Source organism: Aethalodelphis obliquidens, unplaced genomic scaffold (genome assembly GCF_003676395.1).
Source record: "Aethalodelphis obliquidens isolate GAN/ISIS:26980383/991018 unplaced genomic scaffold, ASM367639v1 scaffold8, whole genome shotgun sequence".
Classification (NCBI taxonomy): Eukaryota; Metazoa; Chordata; class Mammalia; order Artiodactyla; family Delphinidae; genus Aethalodelphis; species Aethalodelphis obliquidens.
In genome coordinates, this window is record NW_020837952.1 from 55,835,582 (window position 1) to 55,852,336 (window position 16,755).

Below are 16,755 nucleotides of genomic sequence, written 5' to 3' on the forward strand. Positions count from 1 at the left end.
CAGGTGCTACTTGCCACTTCCCCTGGGAACCCAGACGCTGGGCCGTGGGTGTGGTTATTGCCTCTTCTCAGCGAAGCCTAGAGGGAGGCTGTCAACCGGGCTCCCGGACGTTTCCTCCAGCAAGGGCATCTTTCATGATTCTTCTTTCTGGGCCCCCTGCTTTGAAGCCAAACAAGGACACAGATTCCTGCCAATCCTGACGGGCTCGGCACGAGCACGCGCTTTGTTCCCACGCAGAGGTGATGTCAGCCCGGAGCAAAGAAGGGCATTTCCATGAGCCTCTGGGCGTGCAGCCTCCTCAAGGAGGGACACAGTGTCTGGCAGCCGGCTTTGAGGAGTATTGACACCAGCTCAGGGACTCCATTCCTGCCTCCGAGACACCCCTGCCTTCAGGCTGTGTGGACCAGCTGGCTCATCCAGCCCCTTCTTGCCCCGTTCTCCCCGGTCCCTCGGTGGGCCAGGGCCAGGGTGGGCCTCAGGGCCCCCGCCTGTTTCTGCACCCTCTTGCAATTGTCACTTCAGCAAAGCCTGCCCTTTGCCCAGATGGTGCTGAGCTCAAGAACCTTCCAGAGCTCCTGCGTCCTGCCTCGAGGCACCTGCTGCATTGGAGTCCTTCGTGTGCTTACCCCTCTCCCCCCGCCCCTCCACCCTGGACCCTGCACAGCCCCTGGGCAGGTCGAAGAAATGTCAGGTGAACGATGGTAGGTGCACTGCCCAGAGAAGAACTTCTGGAACTTTCCTACAGGAAACATCTTTACCCTGTAGAAAACTCCCACCCTAGTACCCCCCGAGTTTGGAAGTGTGTAAGCAGTTAGATGTCTCCTTACTTTGAATATCGAGGTGAATTCTGCAAGCAAACCCACAATAATCTCACGGTTGTTTTAGTACAAAAGCAACATTTTTTTCAAAAATAATATTTAAAATTACTTATTGTCAAGTAAATTGATGCTTCAGGAAGTGCTCCACGTCAGTCCTATAGGTTTGTAGGTCTCAGCCCATCGCAGGGAACCCAGCAGGACCCAGGTGGAGGGGCCCAGGTGACCCTATAACACCCGCTAACTGCTACGTGCCAGATGGGAACTTGCGAGGCATTAACTCCTGAGAGGCCCTCACGGTGGTCGCCCCCCACATGCCCCCCAGTGCCACCAGGCAGGGATTTGTGTCTGAAGGTTCACTGGGTCCTATTGTTAGTTCCCACTTTGGAGATGAGGAAATAAAGCACAGACAGGTGAAGGAGTTTGCGCGGAGCGACCAGGAGACAGATTTCTGCTCAGGATCGGAAAGAACTTTCTAATGGCGTGTGAGTTGTTAAACGTCGGAAGGGGCTGCCTATGGGAGGTGGGAGATTCCGATCTTTACGGCGTGTGAGCAGAGCTGCACCCACAGCATCTGATGGAGCCAGAAGCGTTGAGCTGCAGGCCCAGCCTGGGTGCACGTCAGAGCTGTGTGCCAGTGGGGGTGGGGGGTAGTTGTTGAAAATTACAGATTCCTTGGCCCTATCCTGGACTCACAAGTCACAGCCTCCAGAGGGAGGCCCCCGAGTCTGGAATCTCACAAGACCACGTGCTCCTGGAGTTCCTGACTAAAGGCCGGGCTGAATGGCTTCTGCCCTCCTGCCCGCTCCGTGTGCCCTTCCGTGATTTGGTGCTTCTGTGAGTCCTACGTCTGTGTGTCCCTGAGTGGCCTTGGGTGAGGCCCAAAGGCTCTCTGATCCCTGTCTCATCTCAAAATGAAGGTTTACAGTTCAGCTTTTTGTGAAAACAAAGCCCCACGCCTATCATTTAATGAGTTGTAACCATGTACCAGGCATGTACCTGACGTGATCTCACGGGATGGTTAACTCAGCAAGGAGCAGATGTCAGTGATCCCACTATAGACGTAAGGAAGCCAAGACTCGGAGAAAATAAGCCAGGTGCCCGGGATCACACAGGAGCAGGAATTTGAAATCGGGACTTTTCTCTGTGCCCCACAGTGTTTGCTCATGATTTTCAAAGGCCCTTCCAGGCCTGAGAGCTGGGATTTGACGGCAATCTCTCCATGCTAGTTTAACACACTCTCCTGGGTGTAGGAGGGAAACTTTCACAAGGACCCTCTGAGATCAAAGGTCACACTGGAATATTGTCACCTGGTCAAACTTGTCTGCTGGATTGGGGACAAAAGAGGTACCAAGCCTTTCCCAGCACTGGGACTTGGCCCTCAACTTCAGACCAGGCGGGAATCAGCCACAGCCCTGTCCTGGCAGAGCTCACAGGCTGGGGCTACCCCTGACCAAGACTCAGGGGCTCCTGGAAGGCTGCCTGGAGGAAGTGGGCTTGCATCTTGATGGAGCAGTAGTGATCAGCTGGGGGAGGAAGGGAGAGAAGGCAGGAGCACAGGCCTAGGGTGTGGAGGGCCTGGCGGGGCGGCCGCAGGGGGCCTGGGGACGCCATGGGGGTCAGGCCATTCTTTCTCGAGAGTCCTGGAGGAGACAGTGCACGTTTTAGCGGGGAGCGGGGGGGCTGGGCTGACAGAGCAGGTGACAGGGATCTGGGAGGAGAGGCAGGCAGTGGTGGGGTGGCAGGGAGTGAGGAGCAGTGTTGCTGGCGCCAGTCCTTCCCAGGAGGTCCCAACCCCTGAGGCTCTGTGTCTGTAGGACCTAATGAGGTTGGCCCTGCCTCGCAGGGACCAGCAGGGCTTCAGTTCCCTTTAGTGGGGTGGCCTGCAGTTGAGGTCCTGGCCCCAGCCTTCCTGAACTTCCAAGCACTCCTGGGGTCTCAGGCCCAGGAAGAAGGTCCAAGAAGGGTTCAAGAGCAGGTAGGGGGAGGTCAGGAGCTGAAGGCAGAGGGATGTCCCCTCACACTCGGCGCTCGGCGGCTCCAGGCCTTTGCCCAGCTGTGTCTTCTTCCCCGTGTGTCCTTCCCTTTTTCCTCTGTCTAGCGACAAAACACGCCTAGTGCCATCTCTGTGCAGCCCTGAGCCAGAGGGTGTGGGTGGGAGGGTGGAGAGAGGAGGGAGTCAAATGACCCAGTTAAGACTCCTGCCCTGGAGAGAAGATAAAGCAGCACCTGGAGCTCCAGCCCGAATAGGCCCCGAGACCCAGGCTGAGCTGGGGACCGCTTCCGGCTGATGGGTTCAGAAGCTCCCCGGAGTCGGGGCTGGCGTACTTGTGAAGGATATGGGCTTCAGGCTAGTCGTATCCCGACAACCTCCCTAAAGGTGGCAGACTAAACACATATGCCAAACGTCTTCTGCTCCTAAAGCCCCGTGAAGACTACAGAAAGGAATTGATTCTCTTTTTCTTTTTTTTAAGGTATAGGATTCCCTGGCGGTCCAGTTTTAAGGTATAGGATTCCCTGGCGGTCCAGTGGTTAGGACTCCGCGCTTGAAAGCAGAGGACTGGGTTCAATCCCTAGTTGGGGACTAAGGTCCCACAAGACGTGTGGCACAGCCGGAAAAGAAAAAAAAAGTATAAACCCATGAGGATGGGGCAAGCAGGACAGGAGGCAAATGAGTGCAATTTTGAAGCTGGAAAGTAAACGTAGAGTGACGGCTGACTTAACGGACTCGGGCTTCCCTGGCGGCGCGGTGGTTGAGAGTCCGCCTGCCGATGCAGGGGACACGGGTTCGTGCCTCGGTCCGGGAAGATCCCACATGCCGCGGAACGGCTAGGCCCGTGAGCCACGGCCGCTGAGCCTGCGCGTCCGGAGCCTGTGCTCCGCAACGGGAGAGGCCACGGCGGTGAGAGGCCCGCGTACCGCAAAAAAAAAGGACTCAGAAAAGCCACATGCCAGCCAAGCAGGGTGGCAGCTAAGCCCCAGCATGATTTACCCCACAGGACCGCCAAGGGCTCAGCCTGAGCTGGCAGCCCCAAGTGGGGGTAGTGGATGGGGGTGAAATAAGGAGCAGTCAGACCCCCAAATCCCCTCCCAGAGCTGCTAGGTAGTCACCCTCCCCCACCCCAGCAGGAAACCAGAGGCATTCTCTGGCAACGGTAAACCAGGGGTCCCTGGCCTGGGGATAGGGGCATTGTACTGAAAACAGGGAGCTGAGAGTCAGGGGCTTCTGAGTCTGGGGTCCCACCCTTGTCTCCTGTCCTGCTCCCAGCGACAGCCAGGCCTTTACCCTCCAGGCAGGACACTGAAGGTGCTCTCTGGAGATTCGAATCCTCCCAAGAACAAAGTCCCAAAAATACTGACATGGGGGGGAATCCCCAGCAAGTGCCCCCCAAGCCTCCTTTCAGCAAGATCAAGTGTCTGTCCTAACACACCCTGAGGGAGCAGCCGTCTCTTCGACAAAGTGTATCTAGGACTCTGGTAGATAAGGTAAAAAAGACAAACAGAAGCAGCCTTTACCATATGACCGAGCAATTCCATTCCCAGGATATGGAAACATGTCCACACAGAATCTATACACAAATGTTCATAGCGCCATTGCTTATAACAGCCAAAAGGCAGAAACAACCCAAACATCCCTCAGTGGGTGAATGGATAAGCTAATGGTGGTCTGTGCGTACAATGGAATATTATTCAGCCATAAAAAGCAACGAAGCCCTCATAGATTCTATAAAATGGATGACCCTTGAAAACAATATGCCCAGTGAAAGAAGATAGACACGAAAGGTCATGTATTACATAATTCCATTTATATGAAATGTCCGGAATAGGCAAATCCGTAGAGACAGACAGCAGATTAGTGGTTGCCAGGGGCTGGGGGAGGAAGGAATGGGCCTGATTGCTCAGTGGATACGCCGTGTTTTTCTGGGGTGATGAGAAAGTCTGAAACTAGAGAGAGGTGGTGGTTGTCCAATGTCGTAAAGACCCCAGGGACCACATAGAATGGTACACTTTCACATGGTTGAGTGTATGTTATGTGAACTTTATCTGAATTAAAAACAAACAAGTAAGAGAACCGGCCAAGGCTTCTGAGCTCCAAGTGCCTCCTCTAAACTCGCAAAGCACCTGGATTAACCCGCGAGGGTTATGTTTCCAGCAGAGAGAATTCAAACCACAAACGCCATGCTGGATTCCGTAGTGGTCACGCTCAAAAAGTGAAAAGATACAAGTGAAATTGATAAGGACAGAGTAAAGGGACAAAGTAGGTGATTAAATAGTTAATCCCAATAGGGGACTGTAAGTAAAGAAAAAAAGTGTGGGAGACCCCTGTAAGTTAATGATAACTCAAGAAAGCAGGTTTGCTTAACCACAAAACCAAGCAGGTTTGCTTAGCAACAAAACCATGCAACAGAAGCATGAGATGCCCCAAAACAATAAAACAATGGTGGCATGAGACCCACGTCCTGCCCAGTGAGCTCAGTAAGTTAATGATTCCCAGGACACACTCCTCTGTGTGCGCTAACAAAAATATAAGGGTGACATTATACTGAAACCTGAGATGATTTACCATATTTTAGTATATGTTACTACCTTTTTGCTCATTTCTGTTGCACCATGACAATCCCAGCTTGACCATGGAGGGACAAGAAAACTCCCCCACCTGACGTGGAGGAGGAACTGATGATGGAAGCTTGACATCTACTCAAGAGTGAGGAAGAAGGTGGTCTTCTCTCCTCACTTTTCCTTTGATTATAAAACTGTAGCCCACTAAGTTCTCGGGGCGTGGCACCCTCTGGCCCACCCGCTTGTAAGCCTCACACGTTCTATTCTAATAAGTCACTTCTTATCTATCACTTTGCCTCTTGCTGAATTCTTTCTGCCCCGAGACATAAAGAACCAGAGCTCCTTGGAGCCCCCAAGACGCATTGCTGGGGTTTCCAAATTAATTTTAGTACTCTACTTCCTTTAACCCAGCATAGCCAAAATATTATCATTTCAACATGCAATCAATATAAAAACTACTAATGAGATGGTTCTTTCATGCTAAGTCTTTGAAACACGGGTGCCTTTACCCGCACAGAGCATCTCAAGTACAGGAAGGTTGGCCGAGTTCCTGCACTTCATAGCCACTCGTGGCACATGGTCACCCCAATAGGACGGCGTAGCTCTAGAGAGTCTCAAACTAGAGTCTCGGGACATAATTTGCAGAGTATGAGAGTTTTCAAATTAAAACTGTGAATTAGGGACTTCCCTAGTGGCGCAGTGGTTAAGAATCCACCTGCCAATGCAGGGGACACGGGTTCGATCCCTGGTCCAGGAAGATCCCACATGCCGCGGAGCAACTAAGCCCGTGTGCCACAACTACTGAGCCTGCGCTCTAGAGCCCGTGAGCTACAACTACTGAAGCCTGCGCGCGTCTAGAGCCCGTGCTCCGCAACAACAGAAGCCACCACAATGAGAAGCCCACGCACCGAAACGAAGCCCCAACGCAGCCAACAATAAATTAATTAATTTTAAAAAAAACTATGAGTTAAAAACAAATGGACGATAATCCTATTTAGGATCATCTGAGCAATCACCTAAAAATAAGTCCTAAATCAAACATAGAATTACCACATGATCCAGCAAATCCGTTTCTGGGTACACACCCAGGAGAAGAGAAAGCAGGGACTTGAACAATTATTTATACACCAACGTCCATGGCAGCATTATTCACAGTCGGGAAAAGGTGGAAACAACCCATCGATGGATAAAATGCCTATTGACGATGAATGGATAAGTGAAATGTATCCACACAGTGGGATATTATTCAACTGTAAAAAGGAAGGAAATTCTGACACAGGCTACAACACAGGAACCTTGAGGATTACACTAAAGAGAAATAAGCCAGCCACAAAGACAAATACTGTGTGTCTCACTCCTATGCCGTACTTAGGAGTCAAATTCATGGAGACAGAAGGTAGAAGGGTGGGTGCTGTGGCGTGGGGGAGGCGGGGATGGGGAGTTAGTGTTTCATAGGGACGGAGTTTCAGTTTGGGAAGATGAGAAAGTGCAGGAGGTGGATGGTGGTGGCTCTGCAACGATGTGAATGTACCTAATGCCACTGAATTGTACACTTAAAAGTGGCTCAAATGGTAGATTTTATGTTATGTATATTTTACCACAATTTAAAAAAATAGGTCCTGCCCCTCAGTGTGTTGGGTGGGTGCTGACCAGGGCAGTTGAGAGTTTACAGTCTCTGGTGGTTAATGAGAAAAGATGCGGGGAGACTTCGTGCCCAGCGAGGCCTGCCTGGCTGCCCAGGACGGCCAGGAGCTGTCCCGGCACTGTCCCTGCTGGGGCCTCGCAGGCTGGGTGGGAGAGGACAGAGGTGGTGCAAGGAGCGGGGAGGGCCCACACTGTGGCCAAGGCCCCCCGGCCCCAGAGAACCGGCTCTTCGTTGTGTCCCCTGGACTGCAGACCTTCTGTGGTGAGAGCTGGCAAGGTCCGTTCCTGTGGTCAACTTGTTTGTTTTTGTTTGTTTGGTTACACCATGTGGGATCTTAGTTCCCTGACCAGGGATCGAACCCCTGCCCCCTGCAGTGGACGCACAGAGTCCTAACCACTGGACCACCAGGGAATTCCCCTGTCACCTTGTACTTTTATTGGTTCTGCTAATATTCTTTATATTTGTTTGTACATTTGCTTTGGTTTTAATGTGGGAGGCAAACGTAAGCACAAGAGGTTTATACCTGGCTCTGAGTCTGTGTGTAGTAAGAAACACTGTAATAAAAACCATCGAAGACAGCCCCAGGGTCCCGGAACTAATTTTTTTCTTTAAGAGAGTGTCCACACGGCATTGCTTGGATGTTGGGGTAACGCTGTGCTTTGGCTTCTGGGTCTGTTTCCCTTGAAGCACAGTCATCTCTGTGTCCCTGCAGGGCCAGCGTCCAGGCTGGGCCAGCGAGGCAGCGGAGCTGGAGACTCAGGGAAGGCTGGGGTGGGGCTGCATCCTGGGTCTTGAAGAGGGAGTTTGAGGAGTAGAAGATGGGGCTGGGGAAGGGCCCATCTCGGGGGGAGGCACCCGCCCCAGCCCAGAGGGCGTCAGGGCATCCAAACAAGCCCCTGCTTTGCCCGACTGTCAGGGGTGGGCGGCCAAGAGACCAGCCTTCCCCCTCAGACACCCCGCAGCTCCCTCCTCCCCCTACCCCGGACATTACCCTGTCCTGTTGGTCTCACCTCCTCTCTCAGCGCCACCTCACCTGGCCCAGCCACCATCACTTCTTCCCTACATCCCTGCACCTATAGCCTCCCCTGCCAGTAAGGGATGTACTGCGTCCAGCAGGCCTTCACTCATTCACTCAGTAAACATGCACTGACTAGGGCAGCACCGATTAGGAACCAAGCAAAGGCCCTGCCCAGTGGGAGACAGACAACGAACAAGGAAATGTAAGTGACATATGACAGCAAGCGCCGCAAGAGCGGGAGGAAAACAAAAGGAATCGGGGGAGGGGTGCTGTGATACATTCCCTGGGTCCTCAGGTGGGTATGCGCCTCCGGGCCCCTCCGGGGATGCCTGCCGTGATCCAGCCCCCGCTCCTGGAGGATCTGATCACGTAGCCTGGCGGCCCCGGTGAGTGCCCCAGCCACAAGTGGTGAGAAGGCCGCCTTGGTGTGGCCTCAGGAAAGGGGGCCTCAGGGAAGCGACATGTCCAAGGCGGTGCAGCTTAGGGGGTGTGCTCCTGGGGCTGGGCCCAGGCCTGACCCCACTTGGCCATCACATTACATGGTGTGGCTGTGTGATGTTGGGCGTGTTACCTTCCAACTCCGAGCCTCAGCTTCTCCACCTGTAGGATGGGCATGGAATGGTAGGCAGAGACACTGCAGGGATCAGCAGGGCCTGGAATCCTCCAGGGAGGTTGAAGAGGAGCAGCCCAGGGAGGGAGGAGTGGCTGTCATCCCAGCCTCATTTACAGCAGCCCCTCTCCTGGCTCCAGGGCTGGAGACACCGGAATCTCACGGCTGTCTGCAAAGACAGATGTAGGAGGCCTGGCAGACTCCCGGCTCCCATCAGATCGCCCTGTGGGCCAGGAGTCCAGGTAACAGACGCCCCCACCAGCAGCCTCAGAGTCTGCCATGTGACCATCAACGCCTCCTCCTACCCCCAGGGCCCAAGTACTGATAAGCCTGGGAGGTGGAGGAAACCGGTTGGGAAAGCAGGAGCTCTAAAGCCCCCCTAACAACTCTGAGTTCAGGGCTTGCTCTGCACCGCGAGCCCTGGGACTTCCAAACCTCTCCCAGCCTCAGTTTCCATGTCTATAAAGTGAAGATGGTCCCTCCCGAGATAGTAGGAAGAGTAGATCATGATAGGTAAACCATCCTCTACTAGGAACGAGCTTTTTTTGTTGTTTTTAATTTATTTATTGCTGCATTCGGTCTTCGTTGCTGCGCGCAGGCTTTCTCTAGTTGTGGCAAGCGGGGTCTACTCTTCGTTGCAGTGCGCGGGCTTCTCATTGCGGTGGCTTCTCTTGTTGTGGATCACGGGCTCTAGGCGCGCGGGCTTCAGTAGTTGTGGCTCGCGGGCTCTAGAGCGCAGCCTCAGTAGTTGTGGCACACGAGTTTAGTTGCTCCGCAGCATGTGGGATCTTCCCGGACCAGGGCTCGAATCTGTGTCCCCTGCATTGGCAGGCGGATTCTTAACCTCTGCACCACCAGGGAAGTCCCAGGAACGGGCGTTTTTAAGTTGGTGATCATCTTGGTGGCAGTGGAGTGTTGGTCACAGGAAATGGGGTGGGGGGATCTGGGGTCACCTTAGTCCTCCCTTCAGCCGCAGAGGAGCCATTTCCCGTGAGCTGCTGAGAATTCAATCGGGAAGCTGGGGTCTGGGTGCAGGGCCAGGCCCAGCTCTGCCTCTTTCCTGCTGTGTGGTGTGGGCAGGTCACTCCCCCTCTCTGGGCCTCTGCTTTCTCTTTGGGGGCTGGTCTTGAAGGTAGCGAGGGTTGGCCCCCTAGGGGCTAGCCCCGGGACCCAGCTGCTTTGGACACCCTCCCCACCCCCGCCTGGGGCGAATGGCAAGGTCTGCTTAGGCGGCCCTGGCACCCACCCAGGCTCCTTCCTGCACAGAGATGACCCACAAGATAAAGTGGCGGGAGTGTGGAGACACGGCTTTCAGGAGACAGCGGGCAGTGAGCAGTGCGTGTGTCCAGGCCCACAGGAAGGAGGGTGGGGGATGGGGAAGGGCAAAGCTGGGCACAGGGGTGCAAGTGGACCCCCGGCTGGGGGACAGACGCATACAGACAGGTGGCTCCACGGTTGTCTTGGCAACCCCCAAACTCCATCAGCCCCAAGTAGACGTGCTTGCTCTGGGGAGCAGCTGAAGACACAGCTCTTGCTCAAGATTCCCCCTTGCACCAGCCTCTCCTGTGTAGAAACGTGGTCCTACAGTCCGTCTGGGGCAGACTGAGTGCCCTTCTTTCCATCGATTTCTCAAACAGGAGAGCCAGAAATGGGATGGTGGGTGGAGGGAGGAATGCGGCCCCCCGGGGGAGTGCGTGGGCCAAGCTGCTGCTCTCTTTCTGTGTGGACTCAAGGCCCTCCAAGGGCCCTTTCAGCCCAGCCCTTCCACACCTGGCCCCGCAAGAGGGACCCCGGTACCGCAGGGGCTTGGTGGGACTGACAGAGGTGTGGCAGTGGACGGCCGTCTGCTGCCCCTGAGTAGCCTGGCTGGGGCCACTGGCACGTCTCCGTCTTCCCCAGAGCAGGAAAGGGTGGAGGTGGAGGGGAAGGTGGACAGGCGTGGAGACACAGGCCTAGGTGGTGTCGGGGAGTCACTTTGTCTTTTAGCCTCACCCTCCCCTTCTGTCACTTGGAGCTCCATCATACGTCTCCCAGGACGGTCGGAGGCTCAGAAGGGGTGGTGTTCCTGTGCGGACATGGCAGCTAGTAGGTTCCTGTGGCAATAGCCCTGGAGAGCATCCTGGTATCTCCGGGTCCCAGGAGACTTTGGCCAGCTTGAGAGGGGTCTGCCTGATTCAGTCCTGGAGAACTTTTTAAATAAATTTATTTATTTATTTAGGCTGTGTTGGGTCTTCATTGTTGGGTCTTAGTTGCTGCGCGTGGGCTTTCTCTAGTTGTGGCGAGCAAGGGCTACTCTTTGTTGCGGTGCTCAGGCTTCTCATTGTGGTGGCTTCTCTTGTTGTGGAGCACAGGCTCTAGGGCCCACGGGGTTCAGTAGTTGTGGCACACGGCCTCAGTAGTTGTGGCTCGCGGGCTCTAGAGTGCAGGCTTAGTAGTTGTGGCACACGGGCTTAGTTGCTTTGCGGCATGTGGGAGAGTGGATGGTGACTCATGAGAATGCGGAGGAGGGAGCGCCCAGGAAGCTCAGAGGCCCAGCTGCAGGGAGACGAGAAGGGTAGACCAGTTCTGGCCAGGTCCTAGGGGACCCAAGGTCTCAGAGCCCTCTCTCTCTAGTCTCCTGGGTCTTTCCCCCTCCTAAGGCCCGGCGGCCCTGCTCCCTGCACCCCCGCCCCCCAGGAGTGAGACCGTGAGCCCCAGTGGGGAATGAGGCCGGGCCTGCTCTTCCTGTTGATGACAGCACTCTAAAAACTCCCTGCCTCGGCTTTGCTGGGGGTGCCTCGCTGGCAGGGAGAGATGCTGTGGCCTTGCCCGCCACCGGCCCTGCCCTGATCGGTCCTCCCTGATACTGAGAAACTTCCGTCCAGCAGTGCCACCTCGGCCCCACCCTAGCCTCACAGATTCTGAGCAAATGCAGTCCTAGATAGTGATGTTCACGAGGGGGCCAGTGGGGAGGAGACCATGCGAACCCTTCCCCCACCTCCAGCCTCTGAGGACCTCAGAAACTTCACAGCCGCCCCTGAGTACAGGCTGTGGATTCAATCCTGGCTCTGCCACTCTTAGCTCTACCATCTTGGGAAAGTTACCTCTCTGTGCCTCAGTTGCCTCATCTAAAAAATGGGGAGAAGAGAGGGCAAATGTAACCACTCTGTGCAGGCCCTGTTCTCAGCAGTTTACATCTAGCAGCTTATTTAATCCTCCCCAAAACTCTATGTGGGCTAGGGGCAGGGGGCTCTGTTATTAGTCTCACTTTACAGATGAGGAGATGAAAGCACAGAGAGGTCAAGTAACTAGCCTGGGCTCACACAGTTAGTCATCATTCCGGAGCCTATGCTCCATCCGCTCCTGCAGTGTCTGCTCCCCATCTCCTAGTTCCTTCCTTTTTTTTTTTTTTTGGTAAAATATACATAACATAAAATTTACCATTTTAACCACTTTTAAATGTATAATTCAGTGGCATTAAGTCCATTCACATTGTTGTAAAACCATGACCACCATCCATTTCCAGAACTCTTTTCATCTTCCCAAAGTGAAACTACCCATTAAACAATAATTCCCCAGGACTTCCCTGGTGGTCCAGCGGTTAAGACTGCACTTCCACTGCAGGGGGCACGGGTTCAAGCCCTGGTTGGTGAACTAAGATCCTGTATGCTGTGCAGCCGGAAAAAAAAAAAAAAAAAAAAAACCCAATAACCCCCCATTTCCTGTCAACCACCGTCCTGTCTCTATGAATTTGGCTTCTCTGGGTACCTCATGGAACTGGAATCATACACTATTTGTCCTTTTGTGACTCGCTTATTTCATTTATAATGCCTTCAAGTTTTACCCATGTTGTAGCATCTGTCAGAATTTCCTTCTTTTTTAAGGCTAAATAATATTCTGTTGCATATTGATACCACATTTTGCTTATCCATTTTTTCATCAATGGACACCTGGGTCGCTTCTACATTTGGCTATTGTGATTAAAGAGGCTGTGAACACGGATGCATAACTACCTGTTCAAGTCCGTGCTTTCCATTCTTTTGGGTATATACCCAGAAGTAACATTGCTGGATCACAGGCTAATTCTATGTTGAATTTTTTGAGGAAGTGCTGTACTGTTTTCCACAGTGGCTGCACCATTTTACATTCCCACCAGCAAAACACAAGGGTTCCTTCTTTCACCCAAGTGTGACTCCAGGCCCAGGGAATGCTGGCAGCCCTGGCAGGGCCAGGTAAGAAGCTGGCAGAGACTGTCCAGCAGCTCCTGAGTGAGGGGCATGCGGGGAGGGGCAGTGATGCTGGCCATCCTGGTGGGCACCAGAAAGCCTGTCCTGCCAACATCCCCATCTGTGGACACTGAGCTCTGGGCTCAGTCCTCTGGCTCTGACCTTTCCTGACCCCTCTCTGCCAGACCAGGCTGCCCCAGGGCAGAGGGAATGAGAGGGGCCCACGTGGGAGACGCTGGCAGGCTTAAGGCCATGGGACAGTCAGACCCTGGGGCAGGAGGGTCCCTGCTCAACCAGGCCTCACCCTGCCCTGCTGCATCCCTTTACCCTGTCATCCCCCTTCCCCAGCCTCGGTTACCTCCTCCCCCTTGTAGGGACAAGCCTGAGAATTGGCTTTGTGACCCGGGAGAGGCAGAGCTCCTTTGAGGAGCTGCCAAGGCCAAGGCCCTCACTGTGCGGGTGTCTGGTGGTGAGTCAAGGGGTGTGGCTGTTCTAGAACCCTGGCTCCTGGCTCCCACCCTGGCTTTCTCTACACACTGCCCAGGCTACCAGCATCCTCCCAAGAGGTGTAAGGCCAGCAGGCCCCCGAAAGTCTGGACTCATCGAAGGCCCTGGTCCTAGGCTGAGGGTGGGTGCTCTGCCCTCCAGGGAAGGTGCCAGAAACAGGGTGTTTCTTCTGCACAGGCCCCAGTCCTGGCGAGGCCTCTTCGGGTCCTACCACCCCAACCTCCGCAGCCCCAGCCCCATAGAAGGTGCCAGAAACAGGGTGTCTCTTCTGCATAGGCCCCAGTCCTGGCGGGAGGCAGGGGCCAAACATTCTGAAGGTGGCAGCGCAGAGCCCAGGGGAGTGGTCTGGGCTTCAGAGCCTTGGGCCCACACACATGCTGTAGGTTGAAGGCCATGGTTATGGGGTCTTGTCCTCACAGCTTCGTATGGTCTCAGACAGGCCCGAGCCGCTCTCTGAGCCCTGTCTCCTCACTGGTGTAATGGAGGGTAGGCTGGAACTCAGTGGTCTTCAAAGACCATTCCATGACCCTAAACTTTCAGAAAGGGAGAAGTCAGGGGGGCTCTGAGTGGCTGGAGTTTCTGGACAGTAACCAGCTACAAGTAGTAGTAATAACGGCCCTTGCTATGTTCCAAGCATTTTTTTTTTTTTTCGGTATGCAGGCCTCTCACTGCTGCGGCCCCTCCCGCTGCGGAGCACAGGCTCTGGACGCGCAGGCTTAGCAGCCATGGCTCACAGGCCCAGCCGCTCCGCAGCATGTGGGATCTTCCCGGACCGAGGCACGAACCTGCGTCCCCTGCATCGGCAGGCGGACTCTCAACCACTGCGCCACCAGGGAAACCCTGTTCCAAGCATTCTGACACGTGTAAACTTATTTCATCTTTACAACAACCTTATGCAGTAGATACGATTCTTTTTTTTCTTTTTTTTTTTTTTGGCTGCACCCCGTGGCATGCGGGATCTTATTTCCCCGACCAGGGATCGAACCCATGCTCCCTGCAGTGGAAGCGCAGAGTCCTAACCACTGGACCACCAGGGAACTCCCAGTAGATACAATTCTTATTCCTACTGATAATTTACAAAAGAGGAAACTGAGGCACAGAGAGGTTCAATGACTGGCCCAAAAGTGCAACAATAGCAAAATTCAAAGCCTGCCTTGTTGACCCATGTTCTAACCCACGATCCTATACCATAATGTGGCTGAGGTTTTTTTTTTAAACCAGAATTTTTATGAGCACCTGAGCCTTTCCAAGTGCCAAGTCCCTGAACTTCAGGTAGCAGCTGGCAGGAAGTGTACAAGAGTGGTCAGAAACCTGACCGCAAAGGCAGGTGGTGTAAACCGGAGGGTCGGCCCGTAGGGGGAGGGGAGAGGCCCTCGGCCTTTGTACTAGTCAGGCTGCAGCTGGGGAAGGGCAGGGGCAAGTGGGAGAGTGGCTGGAATGGAAATTTCTAGAAACCCTGTCATAAGAGTAGCTGCTGAAGAACCTGGGAGGAGAAGTGGTGCAGGGACTCTTGCCAAATTTCTGAAGGACTGTGGCATTCATGAAGAAACTGACTTGCTCTAACCAGTTCCAGGTGGCGGGATCTAGGATTTCTAACAGCCAAATCTGTCCCACAATAAAGAGCTGCTGTGGGAGAGAGTGAGCGCCGTGTCACAAGAAGCATGTAAGCAGAGCTCCTGGGACGGGGGTCGGAGGAGTTGACCTTGAGCGTGAGGCTCAGTTGAGCCACATCTGCGCAGCCACAGTAGTCTCGGGGTGCACATGGGTGAGAGGTTACCAGCTGAGCCCCTGCTGCCAGCTTGGGCCCCCAGGTGGAGACCCAGCCCCGCCCAGGGCCTTTCTCTGTGGCCGACCCACAGAACAGATTTCGGGATGAACTCCTCTTTTCTTCCACTCCCACCCGTCCGCCCAGCTCCAGCTGGACAGCCAGGGCTCCCCGCAGCACCTCATTATTTACATTTCTGGTGTCGAAAGGACCGGAGAGCCTGCTGGGCCAAAGGACCTCTGAGACCCCTGGAGGGCCACCTCTGGGCCCGGGGCTTTCAGGCTCAGACAAGTGAAAACAGTCTGGACGTTCCAAAGGTCGCCTTCCAGGCATGGGAGATGTGACCGAGGGGCTGTGGGCAAGGTCCTGGCTCAGCAGCTGTGAGGATGGAACCTCGCTGATGGGCCCCAGGAGCGCAAGCTGCCATCGGGTGGACATCGTGGGTTTGTGCCCCTACCTCTGTTCATGGCGTTTCAAGGCGCCTTTGCCAAGGCAGGTGCTGGTGGTATGGATGGGAGCCGAGGCTGCAGGAGGAGGGGGCTCTGGGTGGGCGGGGCCCAGCCCTGCCCTCCCGTCTGTGGCCCACAGGAATGTTGTCGGGTGAGTCTGTGGGGAGTGCCCAGCAGTGTTTTGTGGGTGCAGGGTGTGTATCCTGTGTGTGTGCACATGGGGTGTGTCTGTGGGTCTCTGTGTACAAGGCTGGGTGTGTATGTGTGAGTGACACTAGGGTGGGGAGTCTCCAGTGGGCACACCTGCTCCGTGCATGTGCCAGGCATAGACACGCAGGTGTGGTTGTGTGTACTTCTCTCTGTGGGCACGACCACTGGTGTGACCCAGCGCGTTCCCCTTGGCGACCCGGCCCCCGAGCCTCACTCCAGCAGGCCCCCCTCCTGGCTGGCATCTGCCACAGTGGGGGGCACTAGCTCAGCTGGTGACAGTCCAGCTCTCAGTACCTTTGGTGTCCTTGGAGCTTGTGGGGGTCCTCAGGCTGAATCCCTCCCTCTGTGTCCCCTGCACACTTTCTGCCTCTAGCCAGTCCCTTCCCTGTCCACCCTCAGCCTGGATGCCCTCTCCCCTCTTTTGCTAGTTTGCGAATCTGCCCCACCCTTTGAGGCCTGGCTGAGATGCTGCTTCTACCTTCCCAGCCCCACAGGGGGATGGCAGGGCTGCCTCCTGTTGTGTTTCTGTCTCATCCCCTGCTCCCCATGTCCCAGGTTCTCCTGGGGGCAGGAAAGAGTCTGATTCGTCTAGCCCAGGGCCTGGCATACGGTAGGTGCTCAATCAATGAATAGATGTAACCTCAGCCCCACCCAAATGTACTCTCCTTCCTCTCTCAATGGGGTCTGCAGATGTGGATGAGAGAACTTGCGGGGGGACCCGCCCCTGGTGGCTGGAGCTCTGGCTCTGGAGTCTGAGTCCTGGCTCTGCCCTCAGCTGTCGGGTGGGCTCTGTCAATCAGTTTCCTCACCTGGGGTTCCAGTGTGTGAGGCTTGGGGGGGCTCCGGGGAAGGCAGCGGGGTGGAGATGGAACAGGCTCCCGAGTTTCTAGGAGAGGTTGCCGGGGCCCAACTAAGTGTGCAGCTCATGGTACAAAAAGCGACTGGCTTCCTGGGTCACGTCCGTTTACAAC